At 44.2% G+C, this 10,565-nt stretch overlaps 1 long non-coding RNA gene across 1 annotated transcript; it reads left to right on the top strand.

Moving 5' to 3' along the window:
• Nucleotides 1-7,854: 7,854 nt before the first annotated feature.
• Nucleotides 7,855-10,329, top strand: LOC139021718 (uncharacterized). Its single transcript, XR_011473539.1, has 2 exons — nt 7,855-8,410; nt 9,989-10,329. It is a non-coding gene; the product is annotated as an uncharacterized lncRNA (long non-coding RNA).
• Nucleotides 10,330-10,565: the final 236 nt, after the last annotated feature.

Here is a 10,565-nt window from a genome sequence, read left to right as displayed (position 1 = left end):
TATTTAGTTATTTTTTAAATATTTTTTTATTGATTTCAGAGAGGAAGGGAGAGGGAGAGAAAAACAGAAAATCAATGATGAGAGAGAATCAGGATCAGCTGCCTCCTGCACGCCCCCCATTAGGGATTGAGCCTGCACCTCAGGCATGTGCCCTTGACTGGAATCGAACCCTGACCCCTCAGTCCGCAGGCTGACACTCTATCCACTGAGCCAAACCAGCTATGGCTGAACAAGTACTTTTTAAAGTACATTTATCACAGCCCTAGGGTTTGGCTCAGTGGATAGAGCATTGGACTGTGGACAAAAGTGTCCTGGGTTCAATTCTGATCAAGGGCATGTACCTCGGTTGTAGGCTCCTCCCAGGCCCAGGCCTTGGTCAGGGCACATGCAGGAGGCAACCAATCAATATGTTTCTCTCTGTCTTTCCCTCTCTCTTCCACTCTCCTAAAAAAAATCAATGGAAAAATATCCTTGGGTGAGGATTAAATAATAATAAAAAACAATGAAGTACATTTATCAGAGATCTTACTGTATCTCAGTCTAGTTTGGAGATATGAGAAAAGTATTTTAAGAGTGACCACACAGACACAGACACATACACACAAACCTACAAACCCACATATTGAAAATATAAAAGTGAATATTATATATTATGTATACTAGTATATATCAGAGGCTCTGTGGGACCAGCTGAATTTTGGAATTCAGAATTTTGGGGGTGTTAGGAAGGCAATAGGGTGCACATACTCTATATTAGTAATACCCTCAGCAGGGTTCAGGTCAGCATTCCATAAGCAGACATTAATGCCTCTGCAGTGAAATATATGATTATTCATACTAAATAGATAAAGAAAAAGACTATAAATAGCCTCGCACCAGTTCAGGTCAGGTTTTGCTGCCAAATGAGTTCATGTCAGGTCAAGTTTACTCTCAAAGGAGTTATGGAAAAACTCTATCTTCAGAGCTCTCTGGATTTGGGCATTGAGAATGAGAACTGTGGACCTGTGTGACGGAATGTTCCCCTGTAGACTGTCATCAGCTGTTTCCACGAAACACACTTAAACCTACCAAATCTGGTAACTCCATTAATTGACAAGTTCTATTCTACAATAAATGCTTGTAAAGTAGGGAATAAATGCTGTTTAAATCAGTGGCAATTACAGGGAGATTTTGAAATAGCTAAGCCACACGCTGTGAGCTGACATTAAGAATGGGCCAAAGACATGAAAGTAATTGGTGGGCAATTTTTTGGGAAACCATCAACAAGAGCCAGTAACTAGCCAATCTTCTGCTTGTCAGAGGCGATATATCAGCTAAGAAAATATCCTTGGTTATAATACACTAGAGGCCCGATGCATAAAATTCGTGCAAGAGTAGGCTTTCCTTCCCCCGACTGCCAGCACCAGCTTCCCTCTGGCACCCAGGACCCAGGCTTTCCTTGCAGCCCTGGCTTCATCCGGAAGGTCATCTGGAAGGACATCCGGTCTAATTAGCATATTATACTTTGATTATTATAGAAGATGGTTGATTTCAGAGACTCTCAGAATTGAAATAGACCCTTAAAGTCACTACTGGCCAGTCACCTCTTAGAGCAAAGAATCTGCTTGTCCTTCAGTCGCCAGCCCCTTAAGACGGTGATTTTCAACCCGTGTGCCACAAGAATTTTTAAAACACCTATTTGATCAGGGGCACTGACCTCTTTCCCCTTAGATTGTCAAATAAAAAAAGAAAATGACAACAGCCAACACAACAATAGCCACTCAGTATAAATGAATCAAAATTATACCTTTTTTTTGTCAGATTGGCAAAAAATATATTTTTTGGTATGCCACAGAATTTTAGTAATTAGTTTATGCGAGCCATGAGATGAAAAAGGTTGAAAATCTCTGCCTTACCACCCGGCCTGTGGTTGTGTGTCGACCTATGAACCAGGAGGTCAGGGTTCGATTCCCAGTCAGGGCACATGCCCGGGTTGAACCCCAGTAGAAAGTGAGCAGGAGACAGCCGATCAATGATTCTCTCTCATCACTGATGTTTCTATCTCTCTCTCCCTCTCCCTTCCTCCCTGAAATCAATAAAAATATATTTTTTAAAAAATAATAAAAGCTCTCCCTTAAGATTACAAAAGGAAATAAGAAAAAGACAGAAAAGAAACATATTCTTCACTCCAGAAAGATGCATACCTGAGAAGTGTCACAGTCATTTTTAAGGGGATAGTGACCGCTGGTTCAGCCTTCCTGCCTTAGAAGCTGGCCATATTAAAACAAACAAAAAAAAGCTAACGTTTTATCATTTCACAGCAATCTTAGTACCCCGAGAACTTCTGTATTCAAGTGGCCACATAAATAGACTGCAGGCATACATTTCAGAGGCTTCTGTGACATTTATCTCAACCTGGAACTTTCTGTGCAATATTTATATGATAAACATCTCTGAACTCAGCGTGCCCCTTTGTCTTTATCTTAAAGGTTGGGAAGAGGAAACATAATGCCATTTTAAAAATATTTACATCCCCTATCATACATAATGGGGGGCTGGGGCGGGGGGGAGAGAGAGAGAAATCCTCTGAGGAGAAGACATAAAATGTACTGCTAGTCAACATATCAAGCATCAATTTCCAATTTGACATAAACTGGGAAAGGAAACGATGGAGTAAATTTACTAAGTGTGGCGCTGTCACCGGAGGGAAGATTGATGCCCGTCTCTGACATCAAAACAGTGGGTGAGATTGGCCAATATTAGGCACCCTGTCTTCTCTTGGACATTTTCAGGAGTCTGATGGGAGAGGATTCTAGGTGTGTTGCAGTAGATACTTCCTTCTGTGCACTTAGCTGAACGGTTCACGGAGAGCGTCCTTCTCCATCTAAGTAGCTCAGAGACTCACCCCCCACCCCCACCGCCTGGACACGCCCGCCGGAGGAGTGCCTGTACCCACCCCACGATCACCTTGAAAAGCCTGCTTTCTGTTTGCGTGAGGAATTAAGAGAGTGATGGTTCTCCATAGGCACGGACAGAAAAACTGCCCCGAGGCCTCTCTCCATTTAGTCAGGTGAAATTAAACGTGAACTGTCCCGAGGGCAAGCTGGATCCCAGCTGATATCTCACCGTGTTACGCAAGGAAAGGGCCAGGTAGGCCAGCTAAGGCTCCACAAAGCCGGACGACTGGCGCCTCGCCTTCCTGCCCACACTCGCTATCAGGCTCAGCCCAGGGCCTGGGGAAAGTGATGGAGAGTTCTCCTTAGGTCAAGTGGCCACGGGATATGGAAAGTTTCCCTTCCCATTGTCACCCCTGAGGACCACTTCTCCTCTCCTGGTAGGAGGAAAGCTCTCCTCGTCATCATTCGTGTGTCTGGCTTGTTCGCTGTCAAAGATAGAACGTGAACATCACAAACCACGAAATCTGAAGGGGCCTTGAAACCATGACGCCAACGGGGGAAAAACAGACATAATGCTACATATAACATGATTTCATTTATGTGAAAGACCCAGAATAGATAAACCCACCGAGATGGAATATAGACTATTGGTTGCCAAGGGATGGGAGGAGGGGTCATGAAGAATGCTTAACGGCTTTGGGGTTTCCTTTTAGGGCGATGACATTGTTCGGGAACTGGAGAGTAGTGATGGGCGCACTACCTTTTTGCATGTACTAAATGCCAGTGAACTGCGCATTTTAAAATGGTTAATTTTATGACTTTTGCCACAATCAAAAATATATGATAGGGTGTTTCTTTTCCTACTAGGCTTGCAATTTATTTAGAGAGACAAAAGCATATAAAACAAAAATCGGGGAAATATTTCAGCAAGAGGAAGAAAAGGGAAGAAAATTTATTCTGGCTTCAAAAATAGTTAAGTTTATTTTTATCGAAGCTATAAGCAAGCAAGAAAGAATCTTAGTCTTCAGGAGCCAATGTGATTCCCTCATTTTACAGCTAAGGGAGCTAAGGCTACCATGGTAACCTGCTTTTTGGAGAGCAAACATCCAGATCTGAATGCGGTTCTGCCAGATTTATGGTCTGTGTTACTGAAGGGCAGTTGCTCGGCTTCTCAACCTCAGTTTCCACATCAATAAAGTGGGACTGTAAGTACCTAGTACCGTGCTCCCCAAAAGGTCACCAGACCACTTGACACAGCAAAGCCATATTTATTAGAACTTGCTTAGCAGTGTCTTAGAAGGGGAAGTCAACATGGATATTTATTTATAGGGTTTTAAGATCTGGTCACAAGTGATTTATGGCAGATCTCTCAAGGTGGAGCTCACTGAGATGGGGCAGGGTGTATAGCCTAACAGTGTAGGATCGGTGGGCCCAGTAGGGCAAGGGTCTTGAAGCAAGTGTTGACAAGTAAACTGTTGTTTAGCCAGCAAGCTGTTTGCCTGTTGCCTCAGGTAAATTGATCTGCAGGAATTTTCTGATGCAAACTGTGCAGTTATGTATTGGTTTATAGTCTCATCCTTCCCAAGGGAAAGGTTCCTGGAACAAACAACTAAGTCATGTTGACACGGGTTGTCTCAGTTCCAGGTCCAAAGAGTTCTGTCATGTTTGATGTACGGGTCATTGTTCTCAGAGGTGCTATGGCTGTATGTCAAGCACACAGCCCAGGGCCTGGGCCCCGTAAATCCTGTCTTTTCTCCCAAAGCCTCACCAGAGTGCCCACTAAATACGTGCCCTGGGAGCTCAGCCGGAGCTGGAACCAGCTCCTCCACCTTTCCTTCCAGAAAACCCTGCCCACCTCCCACAATGAGCCCAGGTTCCTCTTTTTCTGGCGTAGGCTCATTAATTCAGCCACAACAAAAAGTCCCAAGGGTTTGGTTTTGTTTTTACCACCGTGAACGAAGCAGCAGAGTAGAGTGGTTACGATGCCTTCAGATCTGGGTGCTAGGGTTCTAGGCCAATTATGGACCCCTTTAAGCCTCACTGCCTCATCTGTAAAATGGGAATGACAGGCTTAGCACTCAATACATATTCAGCTACCTTTTAAAAAATGTTTTGATTTCAGAGAAGAAGGGGAGAGGGGGAGAGAAGGAGGGAGGGAGAGAGAAAGAGAGAGAGAGAGAGAGAGAGAGAAAGAGAGAGAGAGAGAGAGAGAAACATCAGCAATGAGAGAGAACCATTGATCAGATGCCTCCTGCAGGCCCCCCACTAGGGATTGAGCCCACAACCCAGGCATGTGCCCTGACTGGGAATCGAACCATAAACTCCTGGTTCATTGGCCAATGCTCAACCACTGAGCCACACCAGCTGGGCTCAGCTACATTTTTTTAATGAATACATTCATACTCTCAGATTCGAATTCAATTTTTTTCTCAAGGTTGGACAAAGATGAAATTGTTTTGTTTTGTCTTCACTTATCCCTTGTCTTCTGGGACGACCTGGTGGTGCAGCTCTCCGGGTGCTATGGGATCCGGAACCCGGCTTGCTCAGAGGAAGAACATGGAATCCCAGGGTTCAGACTGGTCTGGGGTTTAAAAGGCAGCCCAAAGTTTAGCATGATGCTCCGAACCTGATCAAGCATAAAATCTCTTTCTTACTGGCTTCTCCTTTCCTATGACGCCACCACCATGGGCAGAGCCGTTGACATTTTTAGCTACTCCCTTCCAACCTGATTTACTGCCTAGGGGTCAAGTACAACAGTTTTTGTTTCAGTATTTATTTATATAAACTAGCAGTTTGACCTGTAGAGCTACCACATCCATATGTCAGGTTAAATTCATGACATGAGAGTATTGAGAATACATCCTGTTCTGGTTGCTTCCAAAGGAGGCATCAGGGAAAAAAGGCCCCTGAACTAGGGGTCTAGCATGGGTTCTAATGCCCCCTGCCCCAAGTAAGTGTGGGGGAATAATTTTTTATCTCTTAACCACAAATGTTAAAATTATAAAGGCTGCTGGTTGATTAGGGTATAATAGCTAAGATTTTTTTCTAGCAGTGGTTAACTGTCACTACCCTACTTTTAACCATGGATGAGTTTCTGAAAGTTTAGGCACTCCTCGAAAGGCAAACCCAGCAACTTTCTAAGGAGTTTTTAAAGAGATCAAAGTTAATTGATTAATTTATGTTTTTCTATCCAGAAAACATTTTACTCCAACAAGACGCTAAGCACGACCTTAAGTAATGGAAACACACAGCTGCCAATCCTGGCCCCCAGGGAGCTCATAGTCTGGTGGAGGAGGCAGCCAATATAAGTCTCTAATTGAATTATGCAGGGTTTACCATGAGATCCCCAAAGAGGGAACAGATTCTAAAACAGGCTGGACAGTCAGGGAAAGCATCACCCGCAAGGTACCCAGTGAGCTGGAACTTGGTCAATGAGTAGTTTTTGTCAGAGTGAAAAGGGCATTCCAAGCCAAGGAGAAAACTTTCCAAAGGCATGAAGGCAAGAATAGGCTGGACTTCAAAGATGGCAAGAACATTTGCATGGCTGGAGCAGAAGGCTGCCAAGGCGAGCCCAGTGGGACAGGATTCCCGATAAACAGCAAAAGCTAGATCGGGAAGGAGTTCATACATCCTACCGAGAATTCTGGAGTTCATTCTGAAGGGCAGAGAGAGTCCTTGAAGGTTGTAAGTAAAAGAACAAACGAGTCGGAGTTGAGCTCTAGCACACACACTCCCCCAGAACAGGGAGGATGAGCTGATGGAAGAATGGAAGAAGACTTGGAGAAGTGGGGACCAGTTGGGTGAATCAAGACGATGGGAGAAGCCCATAAGTTGCAGAAAGGAAGACAAGACTAGGAGCAGGTTTTGTTGGGGGGAAGTTCAAGTACACAGAGTTAGATTTGAGGTCTGAGGCTCTCGAGTTTGATGGGGACACACCGGGACAGATGTCTACCAAGCAGCTAAGAAAATAGATTTGTGGCTCAGGGTAGGGCTAGACACAGAGATGTGGGAATTGTTGGCCCACCTCTAAGGAGAAGTTAAAAGTGAAAATGTTCTGACACCGCTAAAAAAATACAACAAAACAAGTAAGAAAATAACAGTAGGAAGGGGACAAATAATTTCCTTAGGCTTCTTTCAAATGACAGTATTTTCTATATCTTCAGGGATAAACATTTCTTCCTTATAGCCAATTTCTACATTGTATCATAACAGGTAAGTAGAGTATAGGTTGCAGTATTATTAAATATATACATGCATATGGCCCCGGCCAGTGTGGCTCAGTTAGTTGGAGTGTTGTCCTGTACACCAATAGGTTGTAGGTTTGATCCCCTGTCTGGGCTCATGTGGGAGGCAACCGATCCATGTTTCTCTCTCATATCAATGTTTCTCTCTCAAAAAAACCAATGTATATATACATTCGTATGCATGCATATGTGTGATGTGTGTGTATTATGTATATTGTGTTTGTGTGTGTGTGTGTGTGTGTATCCTTCCTCATTCTAAGAAAAGATGGTACATTAGCACAAACCAGGTGAGTTGCCCAAGAAAAGCTAGGCAAAGATGAAGTCCTCTTCATATAGTTTTAGTTTGTGGTCCAATTTATGCAGGAATTTCCCCTATGCCATTGAAAGAATGTGCTTGGTGCTGAGGACTGGGTATCAGGCAGACAACATATTTCTTACTTTAGAAGTGGCACTGTTAGGATAAAGAGCCTGAGAACCAGAACGGCTGCCAGAAATAGCAGGGTGAATTCACCCACTTACAAGAAGGTCGCTCAGTCTCAGAACAGGGGGCAGGAGATTGAAGCAGATTCTTGGCGCTGCCACTGCCCTGTCTGTTGCGTAACTTACTGCTCTTAGTTCCCGTGATTGAGAACACTGGGGTGTTGACCGGGCATTTTCTGTTCCTCTCTCGTAGGCCATTTTCCAGCTGTGTCAAAATCATCACTCTTATCAGGTGACCTTCCTAACAGGTCAGTCTTCCTTCTGTTTCTCACAGCTACCTGTTGAGAATCTGATTTTTAATGAACAATTATAACCCAAAGAGCTGTCATCTGTCAGGTCCTAAATGTTTGTTAAGAATAGGAGTCCCAGCCTGGCTGGTGTGGCTCAGTAGTTGAGCGCCGACCTATGAACCAGGAGGTCAGGGTTCAATTCCCAGTCAGGGTACATGCCCAGGTTGCAGGCTCAATCCACAGTGTGGGGCATGCAGGAGGCAGCCGATCAATAGTTCTCTCTCAACATTGATGTTTCTCTGGCTCCCTCTCCCTTCCTCTCTGAAATCAGTAAAAATATTTTTTAATTAAGAAAAAAAAAGAATAAGAGCCCCAGACATATAGTCATTATACAAGAGAAAACCATAAACAATAGGAAAAGCAAGTGACAGCAGGAGATGTTCATTGCTTCCAAACTCATTACCACACCTTCAGCTGAGGAAGACAGGGGCGGAGTCGGTGGCGAATCACAAGGAAGTGGCCTTAACAGAAGCAGTGCTGACCCACAGGGAACGGCACCCCTATGGACAACCTGTTCATGGTAATAACTATAGCTATTCTTTCTTTCTTTCTTTCTCTCTCTCTCTCTCTCTCTCTCTCTCTCTCTCCCTGTCCTAGAGCAGGAATTGAAAAAAATAGGATAATATCTCAGGAATGCCACATGGCCCAGGGGGATGCTTTGAAGATAGCTAGTTTTTCCTTGTGTTTCTTGTTTTACTCAGCACCATCCTCCATGCTCGTATGGAGTAGGTCACTTGATTAAGAGAACCCTGAGACCAACACTGTATTATCACCTTTCACTGATGAGGAAACTGAGGCTTGGCGAGGTCAAATAACCTGCCCCTGCATACAGAACTGGAAAATGGCTTTAGGCACCCTAATACTCTCCCTCAGAGCCCCCCTCTTATCCACTCACATGGAATAGTCCAGACTGTCCCCTTCCTAGGACACAGATGCCCTTTTATGGTCACGGAAGTGGGAGCCCCCCCACCCCACCCCACCCCTGCTGGGCTCTCTGATTCTCACCACCCTTTGTCAGGTGGGTGGTGGCAGCTTGAGTTTTTGGTCAAGAGGTTAACTTTCCACATCCCGCTGGGGGTGGGGAGTAAAGGTTTCAGTGTAACCAAGGGCCCTATTCTCCCTGGTCAACACGGGGCCATGATGTCCTGGGCAACTTTGGAGACCCAAGATGTCCAAATGTGCAAGATCCAAGGATCCGTCTGCATATGTCAGTTGATGATCACATTTTTAACCTTAGTTGCTTTTTCTGTTTTCACCCAATTTTCTTTTCAGGCCATGACTTTTTTCCCCCCCTCATGCACGATGGACATGTGCTTTTCTTTCTGAGCTGTACCCTCTGTAACTCCTGTCACTCATTCCCATGGTCTTAGCTCCCACAGTGATTTTCCATGACTTCCCTCGATTTAGGGAAATTCAAACCTCTATGCCCATAGAACTCTAGGGCACAGTGGCTATTGAATTCAGTTGAGCCGAAGACCTTTAAATAGTGCACCTGGTACACTGGACTCCCTGCCATCAACAACCATCTGGAGGAGGGGAGCAGAGTCCCCCCAGGGGGACTAAGTGACAGTCACCCAGAAATGAATATAAAGCATTTCGGAAAAGCTCATTGTTAAGTGTCTATTAAAGCCTACCTATATGCCTGGGCTGAATACTAAAGCACAAAAACATTTCCAAAAAAGCTACAGTCTGATTGCACTCAAAAGAATTAAATGGAAATATATTATATGCAATCAAGTGTTCAAATGTGCAGAATGTGATTCAAGTGTTCAAACTCTGTTGTATAGTCATGTTTCAAATACACACCTACAGTATCAAGCAGGCTCCTATCTTGTTGGTGAAAAATCAATGTAAAGTCCACGACTGTCTATGGGAAACTATGACTATGACATCACTCTAACATCAGTCAGGATTTTCTCTCTGGCATTTAATTGTTCCTTTTTTTTTTTTTTTTTTTTTTAACCTCATTTGAACATCTTTGAACTATCTAATAAGAAATGCAGTCATTGTGGCCACAGACAGCTCTTGTTGCCAATAAGAATTGTTGCCTCATTACCTACTTGCCCCTTAGATGTAATTTCAATAATGCATTCTCTAGGATGATGCAGTTCTCAGGATCTCCCGTTAGGAATCCAACTAATGACAGCCGCCTCCCCCTGAAATGCATCTGCAGGGAGCCCTGATGCCGCAGAAAGGATCCCCGAGATCTCCTCAGAGAAAGACCTTCGTGACCTTTGCAGCCAACATCAGACTTTGAAGAAGAGAAGACAAATGCCGCCGGCAGAGGACCGGACACAGAGGCCTCCTGCATTCCTTTTTCTGCGTGTCGGGCTCAAGATAAGTTTTTCCATGAAGCAGTCCAACCCCTGTTGCTGCAAGACCTGGTTTTGTGTGGTTTTTTTTTTTCCTTAAACAAGTCAGTAAACTCACTGGAACTTCTGTCGAGTCTGGTGACTCTGTATACATGGGTGCAAATTTAACTTGACACGTTACTTTCTTTCTAGAAAACAATTTATATTCAGACAACCATGGAATCCCAGCGTTGAAAGGACCTTAGCAGCCATCCAGCCCAAACACCAAGTTTCCCAGAGCAGCTGAGCCGAGGTCCCAGAGTCAGATATTTCTCATGTCCCTCTGAACATCATCAGATTGGTGATTATTCTTGCTAGGAAGGT

The sequence above is a fragment of the Myotis yumanensis genome, unplaced genomic scaffold (assembly GCF_028538775.1).
Source record: "Myotis yumanensis isolate MYYU_CA2020_CCGP unplaced genomic scaffold, mMyoYum1.0.hap1 SCAF_13, whole genome shotgun sequence".
In the NCBI taxonomy this organism is placed as follows: domain Eukaryota; kingdom Metazoa; phylum Chordata; class Mammalia; order Chiroptera; family Vespertilionidae; genus Myotis; species Myotis yumanensis.
This window is presented reverse-complemented; position numbering and strand designations above follow the sequence as displayed.